This window comes from Anopheles stephensi, unplaced genomic scaffold, assembly GCF_013141755.1.
Source record: "Anopheles stephensi strain Indian unplaced genomic scaffold, UCI_ANSTEP_V1.0 ucontig80, whole genome shotgun sequence".
NCBI classification, from domain to species: Eukaryota; Metazoa; Arthropoda; class Insecta; order Diptera; family Culicidae; genus Anopheles; species Anopheles stephensi.
This window is the reverse complement of record NW_023405450.1, coordinates 30881-53064: the sequence shown is the minus strand read 5'-3', so window position 1 is coordinate 53064 and position 22184 is coordinate 30881. Positions and strand designations below refer to the sequence as shown.

At 40.1% G+C, this 22184-nt stretch overlaps 3 long non-coding RNA genes across 3 annotated transcripts; all 3 read left to right on the top strand.

Annotated features, from left to right (window-relative positions):
- Nucleotides 1-3146: 3146 nt before the first annotated feature.
- LOC118517237 lies at nucleotides 3147-3695 on the top strand. Its single transcript, XR_004908277.1, has 2 exons — nucleotides 3147-3309; nucleotides 3426-3695. It is a non-coding gene; the product is annotated as an uncharacterized LOC118517237 (long non-coding RNA).
- Nucleotides 3696-12913: 9218 nt separating this feature from the next.
- On the top strand, nucleotides 12914-13462 carry LOC118517235. The gene is made up of 2 exons (XR_004908275.1): nucleotides 12914-13076; nucleotides 13193-13462. It is a non-coding gene; the product is annotated as an uncharacterized LOC118517235 (long non-coding RNA).
- A 7564-nt stretch (nucleotides 13463-21026) lies between these two features.
- Nucleotides 21027-21575, top strand: LOC118517234. The gene is made up of 2 exons (XR_004908274.1): nucleotides 21027-21189; nucleotides 21306-21575. It is a non-coding gene; the product is annotated as an uncharacterized LOC118517234 (long non-coding RNA).
- The last annotated feature ends 609 nt before the right edge of the window (nucleotides 21576-22184 follow it).

The window sequence follows — 22184 nt, the reverse complement described above, 5'->3', positions numbered from 1 at the left end:
CTTTTTCAATGTATTTAGCCTGAAAGTGTCTTATTTTACGTGTTAATACTATTAAAATTGAGAAAAAAACACTTTTTCAATGTATTTAGCCTGAAAGTGTCTTATTTTACGTGTTAATACTATTAAAATTGAGAAAAAAACACTTTTTCAATGTATATAGCCTGAAAGTGTCTTATTTTACGTGTAAATACTGTTAAAATTGTAAAAAAAAGCACTTTTTCAATGTATTAAGCCTGAAAGTGTCTTATTTTACGTGTTAATACTGTTCAAATTGTGAAATATAGCATTTTTCCTATGAAATTAGCCTGAAAGTGTCTTATTTTACGTGTAAATACTGTTTAAATTGTGAGAAAAACACTTTTTTAATGTATTTAGCCTGAAAGTGTCTTATTTTACGTGTAAATACTATTAAAATTGAGAAAAAAACACTTTTTCAATGTATTTAGCCTGAAAGTTTCTTATTTTACGTGTTAATACTGTTAAAATTGTGAAAATAGCACTTTTCCAATGTATTTAGCCTGAAAGTGTCTTATTTTACGTGTAAATACTATTACAATTGTGAAAAAAAAACACTTTTTCAATGTATTTAGCCTGAAAGTGTCTTATTTTACGTGTTAATACTATTTAAATTGAGAAAAAAACACTTTTTTAATGTATTTAGCCTGAAAGTGTCTTATTTTACGTGTAAATACTGTTGAAATTGTGAGAAAAACACTTTTTCAATGTATTTAGCCTGAAAGTGTCTTATTTTACGTGTAAATACTATTAAAATTGAGAAAAAACACTTTTTCAATGTATTTTGCCTGAAAGTGTCTTATTTAAAGTGTAAATACTGTTAAAATTGGTAAATAAACACTTTTTCTATGTATTTAGCCTGAAAGTGTCTTATTTTACGTGTAAATACTGTTAAAATTTAAAAAAACAATTTTTCTATGTATTTAGCCTGAAAGTGTCTTATTTTACGTGTAAGTACTGTTAAAATTGTAAAAAAAAACACTTTTTCAATGTATTTAGCCTGAAATTGTCTTATTTTACGTGTGAATACTGTTGAAATTGTAAAAAATAACACTTTTCCAATGAAATTAGCCTGAAAGCGTCTTATTTAAAGTGTAAATACTGTTAAAATTGTTAAAAAAAAACACTTTTTCTATGTATTTAGCCTGAAAGTGTCTTATTTTACGTGTAAATACTGTTAAAATTGTAAAAAATAACACTTTTTCAATGAAATTAGCCTGAAAGCGTCTTATTTTACGTGTAAATACTGTTAAAATTGTTAAAAAAACACTTTTTCTATGTATTTAGCCTGAAAGTGTCTTATATTACGTGTAAATACTGTTAAAATTGTTAAAAATAACACTTTTCCAATGAAATTAGCCTGAAAGCGTCTTATTTAAAGTGTAAATACTGTAAAAATTGTTGTGAGTAAAACTCACTGAATGTACTGGGCGTGAAATTTACGGAGTTACCTTGAAAGAAAAGAGATGTACACTTTGCGCCATTCCGTTTGCTACCGTGTATTCGGTTGTCAAGTTCATTTCATTACAAAGTTCATTTCAAAATTCATTTACCGCTCTAGATCACTTCGTCCTAATTCCTCTAGTCCAGTTTGTATTTAAACGAAATATTTCATGAAAACTTATTTTAATTAATCCTACCTAATTTCATGAAATCAATTTCTCACATTTCCGGCCACCAAAGAAGGAACTTCTTTAAATTCACGTAATTCTAATCCATCCGCATACTAATACGTCGCATACGTTAGCTTCCTATGATTTGTTTACATGTATCATCGGAAGAAGTGTTGGGTTTAGGGAGAATGGCAATTCTAGCTGTAGCTCGGACAATTTCCTTTCCTGCAGCTGTGCGAAGCGTTACAACCCTAACTACACCGTCCTTTCCTGGATGTAACGTAGTGATTCTGCCCATTGGCCACAAGGTAGGTGGTACGTTGTCTTCCTTGATGATTACCAATTGCCCTATTTCTAGTTGCACCGGTTGATTCGCCACGTTTTTTGCGCGAGCCTGAAGTTGTTGAAGGTACTCCGGATACCATCGCGACCATATGCATTGAAGATGCTTCTGAACGAGTTCGAACTCCTTCAACCTGTTCGATGGGACCTGGCTTCTATCAATTTGTGGTATCGATAGCATATTCGAACCTACTAAAAAATGCCCTGGAGTTAGCGGTTCTGTGTCTGACGGATCGCTGGACAAAGGAACTAATGGTCGCGTATTCAAGCACTGTTCAACCTGAGCCAACAGTGTGATCATGCCTTCCTGAGTGAGACTCGTGCTTCCTAACGTGCGTATTATGTGCTGCTTTGCTGATCGTACCGCTGCCTCCCACAGCCCTCCAAAGTGAGGGGCGCGTGGTGGAATGAATTTCCACCGAATTTCATCGTTGGCACACCAATTGAAAATTGCGTTGCGTTCGCGATCACTGCACTTAAGCATTTCATAGATGCGATGTAGCTCGTGTGCAGCCCCCTTGAATGTGGTGGCGTTATCCGAGTGAAGTTCCACGATCCTACCTCTGCGAGCCACGAAACGCCGTAGTGCTGCCAAGAAAGCAGCTGTAGTTAGATCGCTCACGAGTTCGATATGGACCGCCCGGGTTGCGAAGCACACAAAAATCGCGATGTACGCTTTCGTAGCACCTCGGTTGCGAACAGACGACTTTAAGAATACCGGGCCGCAGTAATCAATGCCGCTCACTGAAAATGGCCTCGTTGGTGAAACCCTTGAAAGTGGAAGATCTGCGACTGATTGTTTCACTAATGAGGGTTTGGTTCTGAAGCATCTGTGACATCGATGAAACACAGACTTCGTCAAGTTGCGTCCACCGATGATCCAAAAACGTTGACGGAGTATCGATAACAAAAGTTCCGGACCGGCATGCAGGTGATTCTGGTGGTATGCCTGTGCCAACAATACTGCCAATTGATGCTTGGAAGAAAGCAATATTGGATGTTTTGACGATTCTTCGAGTTGCGCATTGCGTAGCCGGCCACCAACACGCATTAATCCCGCCTGGTCGATGAATGGGGATAACCATTTTAGTCGCGAGCTACGTGGTATCTGTCTTCCATTGGCAATCTCGATCCGCTCGTCCGGGAACGAATCCTGCTGCGCTAATAGGCACAACTGAAGCTCGGCTCGGTGTAACTCGTTGCTTGTCAGAGGTGGTACTGTGACGATGAGTGAATGAATGGAGCGATGCGTATTGTTTGCTGACCCCGTTGATGATTTGCTCGACTTCATGCACGCAATGAAACGCAAACAATATGCCGTAGTTCGACGTAGTCGCAGGTAAGTAGAGAACCGTGAAAAAAAGCTGTTGCTAAACTCATTGGTCATTGACAAGGAAGCAACCTGCATTTGAACCGCCCGTTCTTCTCCCGTTGATTCGATTCCTCCTGTTTCAGGTTCTCCTTTTGGCCATGCGTCTTCTTTGCTGCTCAGCCAATACGGTCCGTGCCACCACCGATGGCATGATAGTAATTTATCAGGAAGCAGACCGCGCGACACATCGTCTGCTGGGTTGTCCACACCCGGAACATGACGCCAGCATTTTATTTTTGTTTCTGCCTGAATTTGTGCTACTCTATTTGCAACGAATGGCTTCCAACGCCTTGGTGGTGAGTTTAGCCAGTGTAAGACGGTCATTGAATCAGTCCAGCAAAAGGCTTCGCAAATACTGGGAATAGACTGACTGACCTTCCGAAACAGTTGCGTTGCCAATCTTGCAGCACAAAGCTCCAACCTTGCGATTGAATTGGTGTTCGCCAATGACACCACTTTCGATTTTGCCGCCATAAGTTGCACCGAAATTCCTGAAGGGCCCTCTGTTCTGATGTAGCAACAAGCACCGTAAGCTAGTTGCGAAGCATCTGCGAAAATGTGCAACTGCTTACTTGTTGCTCCTCTAAGTGATGTGAACCGAGGGATGCGCACTTCACGGAGTAAGTGTAGCTTGGAATGAAACACCATCCATTCCTTTTGTAGATGTGATGGGAGCTCAGTATCCCAATCCCAAGCCTTGCGATGTATGATAAAGTTAGCCTCTTTGTTAACACCGTCGCCGTAGGTGGCAGATCGATCCGAAACCGAAGTATATCAACTGCGGGTTCCCAAACCAAGCCCAGCGTTGATACGAATTGTTGATCTTGCCATTCGTGAGTAGGAAGCATTGCCAAATCATCCGATGGGACACCTTCTAGAGCTTCCGGTACGTTGGATGCCCACTTTTTCAACGAGAAGCCAGCTGAATTAAGCATTCCCGATATCTGCTTCCGTATCTCAGCCGCATCCGCTACGTCTTCTGTTCCTGTTAGTAGATCGTCCACATAGAAGTCGTGGAGTACTGCATTCACCGCTCTTGGATAGTGCGTTTGATGATCATGAGCGATTTGTTGCAAGGTCCTAGTTGCCAGAAAGGGCGCCGATGCGGTACCGTAGGTAACTGTTTGTAGCTGGTAGGTTTTAATCGGTACTTCCGGATTCTCTCGGTACCGAGTGCGAAGGTATCGTTGGTCGCATTCATCGTGCAGCACTTGGCGATACATCTTCTCTACATCCGCTGATAGGGCGACTGCGTGCGAACGAAACCGAACGATGATGTTGAAAAGGTCGTCTTGAATCACAGGCCCAACCAACAGCTTGTCATTCAATGAGTAACCCGAGGATGTCTTACACGAAGCATCGAATACAACTCTGACCTTCGTGGTTGTGCTCGTCTCCTTCACTACCGCGTGATGAGGAAGATAGTAGTGTTCACAAGTGTCATCAATCGGTTCGGTGAGTAGTTTCATGTGCCCTAGTCGCTCATACTCCTTCATGAATTTGATGTATTCTATCTTCATTCTAGGGTTGGATTTCAAACGACGTTCTACTGCTAGGAGCCGACGATCAGCTATCGCCTTGGATGCTCCTAAAACGATACCAGGATTAGTGGATTGAGGTAAACGAACAACATACCTGCCAGATGCATCTCTGGTTGTAGTGGCCACGAAATGCTTCTCGCAAGCATCCTCCTCCGTTGATAATGCTGGATCATCACCGATTGTCTCGAGTTCCCAGAACCGTTCCAAGATCGATTCCAGTGGGGATGATTCGCTGGTAGAAAGGTAAAAAGCCGATGATCCTTGTGCGGAAGTCTTCGACGAATGCCCAGCGACGACCCAACCGAAAGGGGTTTCCACTAGCCACGGTTTCCCTTTGCCGAGGGACCGCTTCCTGCCGGAATGCAGCTCCCAATACGTGTCTCCTCCGATGATAATGTCGATCTGGCCAGGCTTGTAGAACGATGGATCCGCGAGTGGCACATCAGGGATTCTCCACGCCGACGCATCAACGGGTGCCGGTGGAATATGCCAGAATGGAGCGTCAACAATGAGCAACTCCAGCTGAGCGACATGCGTACGGTTCGTTGATTCCACGGATGCGATAAGTGAACCGTTCACTCGCTGCACTGCGTTCCCGATGCCTGATACCGAAACGTTCACCTTCTTCCGAGGTGTTCCAATGAGCTTCCGAGCCAGTGCCTCGGAAATGAAATTCGACATAGAGCCCGAATCGAGGAGAGCTCTTGCCTCATGCCGATTTCCGTAACCATCCACGATGGACAGCAGCGTCGTTTCCAAAAACACCATGTGGTTGTCTGTTTGCGCTGTCATTGCGACCGTTGCGTTAGGAAGAGGAGAGTGTAATAATGTGTGGTGACGCTGACCACACGTACGGCAGGTATAATCCGACTTACATGCCTTTAATTGGTGGGAATCACTTAAACAGTTCCAACACAAATGTTTCGAAGCCACAATATCACGACGTTGTTGCACGTCCTTTCCAAAAAATACCGGACAGTTGCGAAGAAGGTGGCCCTCAACGCACTGTAAAGGACACTTGTGGCTCGTTGCACTGGGTGGCGATGATCGCGTAGGAGTTGCGGTTGCGATCGATCGTCGTGATGTAGATGGACGAGCGGAGCCGGCCACCTTTCGCGAACAATCACTTGCGTCATTAGCAAAGTTGTTGGTCGATTTCAAAATTTGTATCCTATCATGTACAAAATCGAGCACGTCCTTATATCTGTCCCTAGTGAAGTGCACCGAATGATTCTCCCACGCTAAAACTGTTGCTCGATCCAACTTCATGAGCAACATGTTCGACAGCGGCGTGTCCCACGAATCTACTGGTTCATTCAGTTTCACAAAACCGTTCACGTATCGCGAAAATTCGTCCACTAAGTTCGTCAGTTTTTCAACACTCTCCGATTGAACGCAGGGTAAATAGTGCAATTTACGGTAATACTCACGTACGAGCAGGCGCGAATTATCGTAGCGTTTGAGCAACGCTGCCCAGGTCACTGAATAGTTGTCAGCCGTGAGAGAGGTGTGTTCAAAAGGTAGGGCCGCGTCCCCTTTCAAAGAAGAGAGCAAATATTCCAATTTTGCTATCGATGGCAGCTCTGGTGAAGCGTCGATCATGGCGATAAATCGATCGCGAAACGACAGCCATTTCGTTTGGTCCCCATCGAAGGTCGGCAGCTCGATCTTAGGGAGACGCAAGTGCGGTGCGTTCGGCCGTCCAAACGCTAGCGTAGAAGAAACCAAACCCGTGGTTTCGTTGAGGGAACCGTCTTCCTTTCGATTATTCTCGCGTAAGAAAGATTTTATTTTTCTACACCGCTCTTCGATATTGATTCGGTCCATAATGCACGCTTCGATCGCGTCGTTGGTATCGTCGAGCTCTTCAAACTTTGATACCGCGGCGAAGAACCCTTCCCTATGTCTCTCCAGGTCTTCTAACGCTTCTGGGATTTGCTTGTAGTCATCCCCGGAATATTGTCCAATAAACCGTTCGAGAGCGTTTATGTTTTCCACTGCGATCCTCCTTTTTAGTTGTATGGCCTTTATTTTCTTATCCATATTTCACTTTACACACGAAAGAAACAACACTTTGGCGCAAAAAAATGATGGCGAAATGTTCGAACGCTGGCCGTTGCCCCCTGATGCAGAGCGAATGCGATGGCGGTAAACGACGCGACGATGAATTGCCGAATTTGCTCTTGATGCAGAGCCCTTTTCCCACTGTGCTCTTGATGCAGAGCGATTAGATGAAAACTTCGTAAATTCACTATCCGGTTCGAAGGACCATAAAATGTGAGTAAAACTCACTGAATTTACTGGGCGTGAAATTTACGGAGTTACCTTGAAAGAAAAGAGATGTACACTTTGCGCCGTTCCGTTTGCTACTGTGTATTCGGTTGTCAAGTTCATTTCATTACAAAGTTCATTTCAAAATTCATTTACCGCTCTAGATCACTTCGTCCTAATTCCTCTAGTCCAGTTTGTATTTAAACGAAATATTTCATGAAAACTTATTTTAATTAATCCTACCTAATTTCATGAAATCAATTTCTCACAAGTGTCTTATTTTACGTGTAAATACTGTTAAAATTGTGAAAAATAGCACTTTTTCAATGTATTTAGCCTGAAAGTGTCTTATTTTACGTGTTAATACTATTTAAATTGAGAAAAAAACACTTTTTCAATGTATTTAGCCTGAAAGTGTCTTATTTTACGTGTTAATACTATTTAAATTGAGAAAAAAACACTTTTTCAATGTATATAGCCTGAAAGTGTCTTATTTTACGTGTAAATACTGTTAAAATTGTAAAAAAAAGCACTTTTTCAATGTATTTAGCCTGAAAGTGTCTTATTTTACGTGTAAATACTATTTAAATTGAGAAAAAAACACTTTTTCAATGTATTTAGCCTGAAAGTGTCTTATTTTACGTGTAAATACTATTTAAATTGAGAAAAAAAACACTTTTTCAATGTATTTAGCCTGAAAGTGTCGTAGTTTACGTGTAAATACTGTTGAAATTGTAAAAAAAAAAACACTTTTTCAATGTATATAGCCTGAAAGTGTCTTATTTTACGTGTAAATACTATTAAAATTGTGAAAAAAACACTTTTTCAATGTATTTAGCCTGAAAGTGTCTTATTTTACGTGTTAATACTATTTAAATTGAGAAAAAAACACTTTTTCAATGTATTTAGCCTGAAAGTGTCTTATTTTACGTGTAAATACTATTAAAATTGTGAAAAAAACACTTTTTCAATGTATTTAGCCTGAAAGTGTCTTATTTTACGCGTAAATACTATTAAAATTGAGAAAAAAACACTTTTTCAATGTATTTAGCCTGAAAGTGTCTTATTTTACGTGTTAATACTATTAAAATTGAGAAAAAAACACTTTTTCAATGTATTTAGCCTGAAAGTGTCTTATTTTACGTGTTAATACTATTAAAATTGAGAAAAAAACACTTTTTCAATGTATATAGCCTGAAAGTGTCTTATTTTACGTGTAAATACTGTTAAAATTGTAAAAAAAGCAGTTTTTCAATGTATTAAGCCTGAAAGTGTCTTATTTTACGTGTTAATACTGTTCAAATTGTGAAATATAGCATTTTTCCTATGAAATTAGCCTGAAAGTGTCTTATTTTACGTGTAAATACTGTTTAAATTGTGAGAAAAACACTTTTTTAATGTATTAAGCCTGAAAGTGTCTTATTTTACGTGTAAATACTTTTAAAATTGAGAAAAAAACACTTTTTCAATGTATTTAGCCTGAAAGTGTCTTATTTTACGTGTAAATACTGTTAAAATTGTGAAAAATAGCAGTTTTTCAATGTATTTAGCCTGAAAGTGTCTTATTTTACGTGTAAATACTGTTAAAATAGTGGAAAATAGAACTTTTCCAATGTATTTAGCCTGAAAGTGTCTTATTTAATGTGTAAATACTGTTAAAATTGTTTAAAAAACACTTTTTCAATGTATTTAGCCTGAAAGTGTCTTATTTTACGTGTAAATACTGTTAAAATTGTTAAAAATAGCACTTTTTCAATGTATTTAGCCTGAAAGTGTCTTATTTTACGTGTAAATACTGTTAAAATTGTGAAAAATAGCAGTTTTTTCAATGTATTTAGCCTGAAAGTGTCTTATTTTACGTGTAAATACTGTTAAAATAGTGGAAAATAGAACTTTTTCAATGTATTTAGCCTGAAAGTGTCTTATTTTACGTGTAAATACTGTTAAAATTGTTTAAAAAACACTTTTTCAATGTATTTAGCATGAAAGTGTCTTATTTTACGTGTAAATACTGTTACAATTGTGAAAAATAGCACTTTTTCAATGTATTTAGCCTGAAAGTGTCTTATTTTACGTGTTTGTTCTGTTAAAACTGTGAAAAATAGCACTTTTCCAATGTATTTAGCCTGAAAGTGTCTTATTTTACGTGTAAATACTGTTAAAATTGTTTAAAAAACACTTTTTCAATGTATTTAGCATGAAAGTGTCTTATTTTACGTGTAAATACTGTTAAAATTGTGAAAAATAGCACTTTTTCAATGTATTTAGCCTGAAAGTGTCTTATTTTACGTGTAAATACTGTTAAAATTGTTTAAAAAACACTTTTTTAATGTATTTAGCCTGAAAGTGTCTTATTTTACGTGTAAATACTGTTAAAATTGTTTAAAAAACACTTTTTCAATGTATTTAGCCTGAAAGTGTCTTATTTTACGTGTAAATACTGTTAAAATTGTGAAAAATAGCAGTTTTTCAATGTATTTAGCCTGAAAGTGTCTTATTTTACGTGTAAATACTGTTAAAATAGTGGAAAATAGAACTTTTTCAATGTATTTAGCCTGAAAGTGTCTTATTTTACGTGTAAATACTGTTAAAATTGTTTAAAAAACACTTTTTCAATGTATTTAGCCTGAAAGTGTCTTATTTTACGTGTAAATACTGTAAAAATTGTGAAAATTAGCACTTTTTCAATGCATTTAGCCTGAAAGTGTCTTATTTTAGTGTAAATACTGTTTAAATTTTTAAAAAATAGCACTTTTTCAATGTATTTAGCCTGAAAGTGTCTTATTTGACGTGTAAATACTGTTAAAATTGTGAAAAATAGCAGTTTTTCAATGTATTAAGCCTGAAAGTGTCTTATTTTACGTGTAAATACTGTTAAAATTGTGAAAAATAGCACTTTTTCAATGGATTTAGCCTGAAAGTGTCTTATTTTAGTGTAAATACTGTTTGAATTGTTAAAAAATAGCACTTTTTCAATGTATTTAGCCTGAAAGTGTCTTATTTTACGTGTAAATACTGTTAAAATTGTGAAAAATAGCACTTTTTCAATGTTTTTAGCCTGGAAGTGTCTTATTTTACGTGTAAATACTGTTAAAATTGTTTAAAAAACACTTTTTCAATGTATTTAGCCTGAAAGTGTCTTATTTTAGTGTAAATACTGTTAAAATTGTGAAAAATAGCACTTTTTCAATGCATTTAGCCTGAAAGTGTCTTATTTTAGTGTAAATACTGTTTGAATTGTTAAAAAATAGCACTTTTTCAATGTATTTAGCCTGAAAGTGTCTTATTTTACGTGTAAATACTGTTAAAATTGTGAAAAATAGCACTTTTTCAATGTATTAAGCCTGAAAGTGTCTTATTTTGCGTGTAAATACTGTTAAAATTGAAAAGATAAGCTATTTTTCAATTAATTTAGCCTGAAAGTGTCTTATTTTACGTGTAAATACTGTTAAAATTGTTTAAAAAACACTTTTTCAATGTATTTAGCCTGAAAGTGTTTATTTTACGTGTAACTACTGTTACAATTGTGAAAAATAGCACTTTTTCAATGCATTTAGCCTGAAAGTGTCTTATTTTACGTGTAAATACTGTTCAAATTGTTTAAAAAACACTTTTTCAATGTATTTAGCCTGAAATTGTCTTATTTTACGTGTGAATACTGTTGAAATTGTAAAAAATAACACTTTTCCAATGAAATTAGCCTGAAAGCGTCTTATTTAAAGTGTAAATACTGTTAAAATTGTTAAAAAAAACACTTTTTCTATGTATTTAGCCTGAAAGTGTCTTATATTACGTGTAAATACTGTTAAAATTGTAAAAAATAACACTTTTTCAATGAAATTAGCCTGAAAGCGTCTTATTTTACGTGTAAATACTGTTAAAATTGTTAAAAAAACACTTTTTCTATGTATTTAGCCTGAAAGTGTCTTATATTACGTGTAAATACTGTTAAAATTGTTAAAAATAACACTTTTCCAATGAAATTAGCCTGAAAGCGTCTTATTTAAAGTGTAAATACTGTTAAAATTGTTGTGAGTAAAACTCACTGAATGTACTGGGCGTGAAATTTACGGAGTTACCTTGAAAGAAAAGAGATGTACACTTTGCGCCGTTCCGTTTGCTACCGTGTATTCGGTTGTCAAGTTCATTTCATTACAAAGTTCATTTCAAAATTCATTTACCGCTCTAGATCACTTCGTCCTAATTCCTCTAGTCCAGTTTGTATTTAAACGAAATATTTCATGAAAACTTATTTTAATTAATCCTACCTAATTTCATGAAATCAATTTCTCACATTTCCGGCCACCAAAGAAGGAACTTCTTTAAATTCACGTAATTCTAATCCATCCGCATACTAATACGTCGCATACGTTAGCTTCCTATGATTTGTTTACATGTATCATCGGAAGAAGTGTTGGGTTTAGGGAGAATGGCAATTCTAGCTGTAGCTCGGACAATTTCCTTTCCTGCAGCTGTGCGAAGCGTTACAACCCTAACTACACCGTCCTTTCCTGGATGTAACGTAGTGATTCTGCCCATTGGCCACAAGGTAGGTGGTACGTTGTCTTCCTTGATGATTACCAATTGCCCTATTTCTAGTTGCACCGGTTGATTCGCCACGTTTTTTGCGCGAGCCTGAAGTTGTTGAAGGTACTCCGGATACCATCGCGACCATATGCATTGAAGATGCTTCTGAACGAGTTCGAACTCCTTCAACCTGTTCGATGGGACCTGGCTTCTATCAATTTGTGGTATCGATAGCATATTCGAACCTACTAAGAAATGCCCTGGAGTTAGCGGTTCTGTGTCTGACGGATCGCTGGACAAAGGAACTAATGGTCGCGTATTCAAGCACTGTTCAACCTGAGCCAACAGTGTGATCATGCCTTCCTGAGTGAGACTCGTGCTTCCTAACGTGCGTATTATGTGCTGCTTTGCTGATCGTACCGCTGCCTCCCACAGCCCTCCAAAGTGAGGGGCGCGTGGTGGAATGAATTTCCACCGAATTTCATCGTTGGCACACCAATTGAAAATTGCGTTGCGTTCGCGATCACTGCACTTAAGCATTTCATAGATGCGATGTAGCTCGTGTGCAGCCCCCTTGAATGTGGTGGCGTTATCCGAGTGAAGTTCCACGATCCTACCTCTGCGAGCCACGAAACGCCGTAGTGCTGCCAAGAAAGCAGCTGTAGTTAGATCGCTCACGAGTTCGATATGGACCGCCCGGGTTGCGAAGCACACAAAAATCGCGATGTACGCTTTCGTAGCACCTCGGTTGCGAACAGACGACTTTAAGAATACCGGGCCGCAGTAATCAATGCCGCTCACTGAAAATGGCCTCGTTGGTGAAACCCTTGAAAGTGGAAGATCTGCGACTGATTGTTTCACTAATGAGGGTTTGGTTCTGAAGCATCTGTGACATCGATGAAACACAGACTTCGTCAAGTTGCGTCCACCGATGATCCAAAAACGTTGACGGAGTATCGATAACAAAAGTTCCGGACCGGCATGCAGGTGATTCTGGTGGTATGCCTGTGCCAACAATACTGCCAATTGATGCTTGGAAGAAAGCAATATTGGATGTTTTGACGATTCTTCGAGTTGCGCATTGCGTAGCCGGCCACCAACACGCATTAATCCCGCCTGGTCGATGAATGGGGATAACCATTTTAGTCGCGAGCTACGTGGTATCTGTCTTCCATTGGCAATCTCGATCCGCTCGTCCGGGAACGAATCCTGCTGCGCTAATAGGCACAACTGAAGCTCGGCTCGGTGTAACTCGTTGCTTGTCAGAGGTGGTACTGTGACGATGAGTGAATGAATGGAGCGATGCGTATTGTTTGCTGACCCCGTTGATGATTTGCTCGACTTCATGCACGCAATGAAACGCAAACAATATGCCGTAGTTCGACGTAGTCGCAGGTAAGTAGAGAACCGTGAAAAAAAGCTGTTGCTAAACTCATTGGTCATTGACAAGGAAGCAACCTGCATTTGAACCGCCCGTTCTTCTCCCGTTGATTCGATTCCTCCTGTTTCAGGTTCTCCTTTTGGCCATGCGTCTTCTTTGCTGCTCAGCCAATACGGTCCGTGCCACCACCGATGGCATGATAGTAATTTATCAGGAAGCAGACCGCGCGACACATCGTCTGCTGGGTTGTCCACACCCGGAACATGACGCCAGCATTTTATTTTTGTTTCTGCCTGAATTTGTGCTACTCTATTTGCAACGAATGGCTTCCAACGCCTTGGTGGTGAGTTTAGCCAGTGTAAGACGGTCATTGAATCAGTCCAGCAAAAGGCTTCGCAAATACTGGGAATAGACTGACTGACCTTCCGAAACAGTTGCGTTGCCAATCTTGCAGCACAAAGCTCCAACCTTGCGATTGAATTGGTGTTCGCCAATGACACCACTTTCGATTTTGCCGCCATAAGTTGCACCGAAATTCCTGAAGGGCCCTCTGTTCTGATGTAGCAACAAGCACCGTAAGCTAGTTGCGAAGCATCTGCGAAAATGTGCAACTGCTTACTTGTTGCTCCTCTAAGTGATGTGAACCGAGGGATGCGCACTTCACGGAGTAAGTGTAGCTTGGAATGAAACACCATCCATTCCTTTTGTAGATGTGATGGGAGCTCAGTATCCCAATCCCAAGCCTTGCGATGTATGATAAAGTTAGCCTCTTTGTTAACACCGTCGCCGTAGGTGGCAGATCGATCCGAAACCGAAGTATATCAACTGCGGGTTCCCAAACCAAGCCCAGCGTTGATACGAATTGTTGATCTTGCCATTCGTGAGTAGGAAGCATTGCCAAATCATCCGATGGGACACCTTCTAGAGCTTCCGGTACGTTGGATGCCCACTTTTTCAACGAGAAGCCAGCTGAATTAAGCATTCCCGATATCTGCTTCCGTATCTCAGCCGCATCCGCTACGTCTTCTGTTCCTGTTAGTAGATCGTCCACATAGAAGTCGTGGAGTACTGCATTCACCGCTCTTGGATAGTGCGTTTGATGATCATGAGCGATTTGTTGCAAGGTCCTAGTTGCCAGAAAGGGCGCCGATGCGGTACCGTAGGTAACTGTTTGTAGCTGGTAGGTTTTAATCGGTACTTCCGGATTCTCTCGGTACCGAGTGCGAAGGTATCGTTGGTCGCATTCATCGTGCAGCACTTGGCGATACATCTTCTCTACATCCGCTGATAGGGCGACTGCGTGCGAACGAAACCGAACGATGATGTTGAAAAGGTCGTCTTGAATCACAGGCCCAACCAACAGCTTGTCATTCAATGAGTAACCCGAGGATGTCTTACACGAAGCATCGAATACAACTCTGACCTTCGTGGTTGTGCTCGTCTCCTTCACTACCGCGTGATGAGGAAGATAGTAGTGTTCACAAGTGTCATCAATCGGTTCGGTGAGTAGTTTCATGTGCCCTAGTCGCTCATACTCCTTCATGAATTTGATGTATTCTATCTTCATTCTAGGGTTGGATTTCAAACGACGTTCTACTGCTAGGAGCCGACGATCAGCTATCGCCTTGGATGCTCCTAAAACGATACCAGGATTAGTGGATTGAGGTAAACGAACAACATACCTGCCAGATGCATCTCTGGTTGTAGTGGCCACGAAATGCTTCTCGCAAGCATCCTCCTCCGTTGATAATGCTGGATCATCACCGATTGTCTCGAGTTCCCAGAACCGTTCCAAGATCGATTCCAGTGGGGATGATTCGCTGGTAGAAAGGTAAAAAGCCGATGATCCTTGTGCGGAAGTCTTCGACGAATGCCCAGCGACGACCCAACCGAAAGGGGTTTCCACTAGCCACGGTTTCCCTTTGCCGAGGGACCGCTTCCTGCCGGAATGCAGCTCCCAATACGTGTCTCCTCCGATGATAATGTCGATCTGGCCAGGCTTGTAGAACGATGGATCCGCGAGTGGCACATCAGGGATTCTCCACGCCGACGCATCAACGGGTGCCGGTGGAATATGCCAGAATGGAGCGTCAACAATGAGCAACTCCAGCTGAGCGACATGCGTACGGTTCGTTGATTCCACGGATGCGATAAGTGAACCGTTCACTCGCTGCACTGCGTTCCCGATGCCTGATACCGAAACGTTCACCTTCTTCCGAGGTGTTCCAATGAGCTTCCGAGCCAGTGCCTCGGAAATGAAATTCGACATAGAGCCCGAATCGAGGAGAGCTCTTGCCTCATGCCGATTTCCGTAACCATCCACGATGGACAGCAGCGTCGTTTCCAAAAACACCATGTGGTTGTCTGTTTGCGCTGTCATTGCGACCGTTGCGTTAGGAAGAGGAGAGTGTAATAATGTGTGGTGACGCTGACCACACGTACGGCAGGTATAATCCGACTTACATGCCTTTAATTGGTGGGAATCACTTAAACAGTTCCAACACAAATGTTTCGAAGCCACAATATCACGACGTTGTTGCACGTCCTTTCCAAAAAATACCGGACAGTTGCGAAGAAGGTGGCCCTCAACGCACTGTAAAGGACACTTGTGGCTCGTTGCACTGGGTGGCGATGATCGCGTAGGAGTTGCGGTTGCGATCGATCGTCGTGATGTAGATGGACGAGCGGAGCCGGCCACCTTTCGCGAACAATCACTTGCGTCATTAGCAAAGTTGTTGGTCGATTTCAAAATTTGTATCCTATCATGTACAAAATCGAGCACGTCCTTATATCTGTCCCTAGTGAAGTGCACCGAATGATTCTCCCACGCTAAAACTGTTGCTCGATCCAACTTCATGAGCAACATGTTCGACAGCGGCGTGTCCCACGAATCTACTGGTTCATTCAGTTTCACAAAACCGTTCACGTATCGCGAAAATTCGTCCACTAAGTTCGTCAGTTTTTCAACACTCTCCGATTGAACGCAGGGTAAATAGTGCAATTTACGGTAATACTCACGTACGAGCAGGCGCGAATTATCGTAGCGTTTGAGCAACGCTGCCCAGGTCACTGAATAGTTGTCAGCCGTGAGAGAGGTGTGTTCAAAAGGTAGGGCCGCGTCCCCTTTCAAAGAAGAGAGCAAATATTCCAATTTTGCTATCGATGGCAGCTCTGGTGAAGCGTCGATCATGGCGATAAATCGATCGCGAAACGACAGCCATTTCGTTTGGTCCCCATCGAAGGTCGGCAGCTCGATCTTAGGGAGACGCAAGTGCGGTGCGTTCGGCCGTCCAAACGCTAGCGTAGAAGAAACCAAACCCGTGGTTTCGTTGAGGGAACCGTCTTCCTTTCGATTATTCTCGCGTAAGAAAGATTTTATTTTTCTACACCGCTCTTCGATATTGATTCGGTCCATAATGCACGCTTCGATCGCGTCGTTGGTATCGTCGAGCTCTTCAAACTTTGATACCGCGGCGAAGAACCCTTCCCTATGTCTCTCCAGGTCTTCTAACGCTTCTGGGATTTGCTTGTAGTCATCCCCGGAATATTGTCCAATAAACCGTTCGAGAGCGTTTATGTTTTCCACTGCGATCCTCCTTTTTAGTTGTATGGCCTTTATTTTCTTATCCATATTTCACTTTACACACGAAAGAAACAACACTTTGGCGCAAAAAAATGATGGCGAAATGTTCGAACGCTGGCCGTTGCCCCCTGATGCAGAGCGAATGCGATGGCGGTAAACGACGCGACGATGAATTGCCGAATTTGCTCTTGATGCAGAGCCCTTTTCCCACTGTGCTCTTGATGCAGAGCGATTAGATGAAAACTTCGTAAATTCACTATCCGGTTCGAAGGACCATAAAATGTGAGTAAAACTCACTGAATTTACTGGGCGTGAAATTTACGGAGTTACCTTGAAAGAAAAGAGATGTACACTTTGCGCCGTTCCGTTTGCTACTGTGTATTCGGTTGTCAAGTTCATTTCATTACAAAGTTCATTTCAAAATTCATTTACCGCTCTAGATCACTTCGTCCTAATTCCTCTAGTCCAGTTTGTATTTAAACGAAATATTTCATGAAAACTTATTTTAATTAATCCTACCTAATTTCATGAAATCAATTTCTCACAAGTGTCTTATTTTACGTGTAAATACTGTTAAAATTGTGAAAAATAGCACTTTTTCAATGTATTTAGCCTGAAAGTGTCTTATTTTACGTGTTAATACTATTTAAATTGAGAAAAAAACACTTTTTCAATGTATTTAGCCTGAAAGTGTCTTATTTTACGTGTTAATACTATTTAAATTGAGAAAAAAACACTTTTTCAATGTATATAGCCTGAAAGTGTCTTATTTTACGTGTAAATACTGTTAAAATTGTAAAAAAAAGCACTTTTTCAATGTATTTAGCCTGAAAGTGTCTTATTTTACGTGTAAATACTATTTAAATTGAGAAAAAAACACTTTTTCAATGTATTTAGCCTGAAAGTGTCGTAGTTTACGTGTAAATACTGTTGAAATTGTAAAAAAAAACACTTTTTCAATGTATTTAGCCTGAAAGTGTCTTATTTTACGTGTAAATACTATTAAAATTGTGAAAAAAACACTTTTTCAATGTATTTAGCCTGAAAGTGTCTTATTTTACGTGTTAATACTATTTAAATTGAGAAAAAAACACTTTTTCAATGTATTTAGCCTGAAAGTGTCTTATTTTACGTGTAAATACTATTAAAATTGTGAAAAAAACACTTTTTCAATGTATTTAGCCTGAAAGTGTCTTATTTTACGCGTAAATACTATTAAAATTGAGAAAAAAACACTTTTTCAATGTATTTAGCCTGAAAGTGTCTTATTTTACGTGTTAATACTATTAAAATTGAGAAAAAAACACTTTTTCAATGTATTTAGCCTGAAAGTGTCTTATTTTACGTGTTAATACTATTAAAATTGAGAAAAAAACACTTTTTCAATGTATATAGCCTGAAAGTGTCTTATTTTACGTGTAAATACTGTTAAAATTGTAAAAAAAGCAGTTTTTCAATGTATTAAGCCTGAAAGTGTCTTATTTTACGTGTTAATACTGTTCAAATTGTGAAATATAGCATTTTTCCTATGAAATTAGCCTGAAAGTGTCTTATTTTACGTGTAAATACTGTTTAAATTGTGAGAAAAACACTTTTTTAATGTATTTAGCCTGAAAGTGTCTTATTTTACGTGTAAATACTATTAAAATTGAGAAAAAAACACTTTTTCAATGTATTTAGCCTGAAAGTGTCTTATTTTACGTGTTAATACTATTAAAATTGTGAAAATAGCACTTTTCCAATGTATTTAGCCTGAAAGTGTCTTATTTTACGTGTAAATACTATTTAAATTGAGAAAAAAACACTTTTCCAATGTATTTAGCCTGAAAGAGTCTTATTTTACGTGTAAATACTATTTAAATTGAGAAAAAAACACTTTTTCAATGTATTTAGCCTGAAAGTGTCTTATTTTACGTGTAAATACTGTTGAAATTGTGAGAAAAACACTTTTTCAATGTATTTAGCCTGAAAGTGTCTTATTTTACGTGTAAATACTATTAAAATTGAGAAAAAAAACACTTTTTCAATGTATTTAGCCTGAAAGTGTCTTATTTAAAGTGTAAATACTGTTAAAATTGGTAAATAAACACTTTTTCTATGTATTTAGCCTGAAAGTGTCTTATTTTACGTGTAAATACTGTTAAAATTTAAAAAAACAATTTTTCTATGTATTTAGCCTGAAAGTGTCTTATTTTACGTGTAAGTACTGTTAAAATTGTAAAAAAAAAAACACTTTTTCAATGTATTTAGCCTGAAATTGTCTTATTTTACGTGTGAATACTGTTGAAATTGTAAAAAATAACACTTTTCCAATGAAATTAGCCTGAAAGCGTCTTATTTAAAGTGTAAATACTGTTAAAATTGTTAAAAAAAACACTTTTTCTATGTATTTAGCCTGAAAGTGTCTTATATTACGTGTAAATACTGTTAAAATTGTAAAAAATAACACTTTTTCAATGAAATTAGCCTGAAAGCGTCTTATTTTACGTGTAAATACTGTTAAAATTGTTAAAAAAACACTTTTTCTATGTATTTAGCCTGAAAGTGTCTTATATTACGTGTAAATACTGTTAAAATTGTTAAAAATAACACTTTTCCAATGAAATTAGCCTGAAAGCGTCTTATTTAAAGTGTAAATACTGTTAAAATTGTTGTGAGTAAAACTCACTGAATGTACTGGGCGTGAAATTTACGGAGTTACCTTGAAAGAAAAGAGATGTACACTTTGCGCCGTTCCGTTTGCTACCGTGTATTCGGTTGTCAAGTTCATTTCATTACAAAGTTCATTTCAAAATTCATTTACCGCTCTAGATCACTTCGTCCTAATTCCTCTAGTCCAGTTTGTATTTAAACGAAATATTTCATGAAAACTTATTTTAATTAATCCTACCTAATTTCATGAAATCAATTTCTCACATTTCCGGCCACCAAAGAAGGAACTTCTTTAAATTCACGTAATTCTAATCCATCCGCATACTAATACGTCGCATACGTTAGCTTCCTATGATTTGTTTACATGTATCATCGGAAGAAGTGTTGGGTTTAGGGAGAATGGCAATTCTAGCTGTAGCTCGGACAATTTCCTTTCCTGCAGCTGTGCGAAGCGTTACAACCCTAACTACACCGTCCTTTCCTGGATGTAACGTAGTGATTCTGCCCATTGGCCACAAGGTAGGTGGTACGTTGTCTTCCTTGATGATTACCAATTGCCCTATTTCTAGTTGCACCGGTTGATTCGCCACGTTTTTTGCGCGAGCCTGAAGTTGTTGAAGGTACTCCGGATACCATCGCGACCATATGCATTGAAGATGCTTCTGAACGAGTTCGAACTCCTTCAACCTGTTCGATGGGACCTGGCTTCTATCAATTTGTGGTATCGATAGCATATTCGAACCTACTAAGAAATGCCCTGGAGTTAGCGGTTCTGTGTCTGACGGATCGCTGGACAAAGGAACTAATGGTCGCGTATTCAAGCACTGTTCAACCTGAGCCAACAGTGTGATCATGCCTTCCTGAGTGAGACTCGTGCTTCCTAACGTGCGTATTATGTGCTGCTTTGCTGATCGTACCGCTGCCTCCCACAGCCCTCCAAAGTGAGGGGCGCGTGGTGGAATGAATTTCCACCGAATTTCATCGTTGGCACACCAATTGAAAATTGCGTTGCGTTCGCGATCACTGCACTTAAGCATTTCATAGATGCGATGTAGCTCGTGTGCAGCCCCCTTGAATGTGGTGGCGTTATCCGAGTGAAGTTCCACGATCCTACCTCTGCGAGCCACGAAACGCCGTAGTGCTGCCAAGAAAGCAGCTGTAGTTAGATCGCTCACGAGTTCGATATGGACCGCCCGGGTTGCGAAGCACACAAAAATCGCGATGTACGCTTTCGTAGCACCTCGGTTGCGAACAGACGACTTTAAGAATACCGGGCCGCAGTAATCAATGCCGCTCACTGAAAATGGCCTCGTTGGTGAAACCCTTGAAAGTGGAAGATCTGCGACTGATTGTTTCACTAATGAGGGTTTGGTTCTGAAGCATCTGTGACATCGATGAAACACAGACTTCGTCAAGTTGCGTCCACCGATGATCCAAAAACGTTGACGGAGTATCGATAACAAAAGTTCCGGACCGGCATGCAGGTGATTCTGGTGGTATGCCTGTGCCAACAATACTGCCAATTGATGCTTGGAAGAAAGCAATATTGGATGTTTTGACGATTCTTCGAGTTGCGCATTGCGTAGCCGGCCACCAACACGCATTAATCCCGCCTGGTCGATGAATGGGGATAACCATTTTAGTCGCGAGCTACGTGGTATCTGTCTTCCATTGGCAATCTCGATCCGCTCGTCCGGGAACGAATCCTGCTGCGCTAATAGGCACAACTGAAGCTCGGCTCGGTGTAACTCGTTGCTTGTCAGAGGTGGTACTGTGACGATGAGTGAATGAATGGAGCGATGCGTATTGTTTGCTGACCCCGTTGATGATTTGCTCGACTTCATGCACGCAATGAAACGCAAACAATATGCCGTAGTTCGACGTAGTCGCAGGTAAGTAGAGAACCGTGAAAAAAAGCTGTTGCTAAACTCATTGGTCATTGACAAGGAAGCAACCTGCATTTGAACCGCCCGTTCTTCTCCCGTTGATTCGATTCCTCCTGTTTCAGGTTCTCCTTTTGGCCATGCGTCTTCTTTGCTGCTCAGCCAATACGGTCCGTGCCACCACCGATGGCATGATAGTAATTTATCAGGAAGCAGACCGCGCGACACATCGTCTGCTGGGTTGTCCACACCCGGAACATGACGCCAGCATTTTATTTTTGTTTCTGCCTGAATTTGTGCTACTCTATTTGCAACGAATGGCTTCCAACGCCTTGGTGGTGAGTTTAGCCAGTGTAAGACGGTCATTGAATCAGTCCAGCAAAAGGCTTCGCAAATACTGGGAATAGACTGACTGACCTTCCGAAACAGTTGCGTTGCCAATCTTGCAGCACAAAGCTCCAACCTTGCGATTGAATTGGTGTTCGCCAATGACACCACTTTCGATTTTGCCGCCATAAGTTGCACCGAAATTCCTGAAGGGCCCTCTGTTCTGATGTAGCAACAAGCACCGTAAGCTAGTTGCGAAGCATCTGCGAAAATGTGCAACTGCTTACTTGTTGCTCCTCTAAGTGATGTGAACCGAGGGATGCGCACTTCACGGAGTAAGTGTAGCTTGGAATGAAACACCATCCATTCCTTTTGTAGATGTGATGGGAGCTCAGTATCCCAATCCCAAGCCTTGCGATGTATGATAAAGTTAGCCTCTTTGTTAACACCGTCGCCGTAGGTGGCAGATCGATCCGAAACCGAAGTATATCAACTGCGGGTTCCCAAACCAAGCCCAGCGTTGATACGAATTGTTGATCTTGCCATTCGTGAGTAGGAAGCATTGCCAAATCATCCGATGGGACACCTTCTAGAGCTTCCGGTACGTTGGATGCCCACTTTTTCAACGAGAAGCCAGCTGAATTAAGCATTCCCGATATCTGCTTCCGTATCTCAGC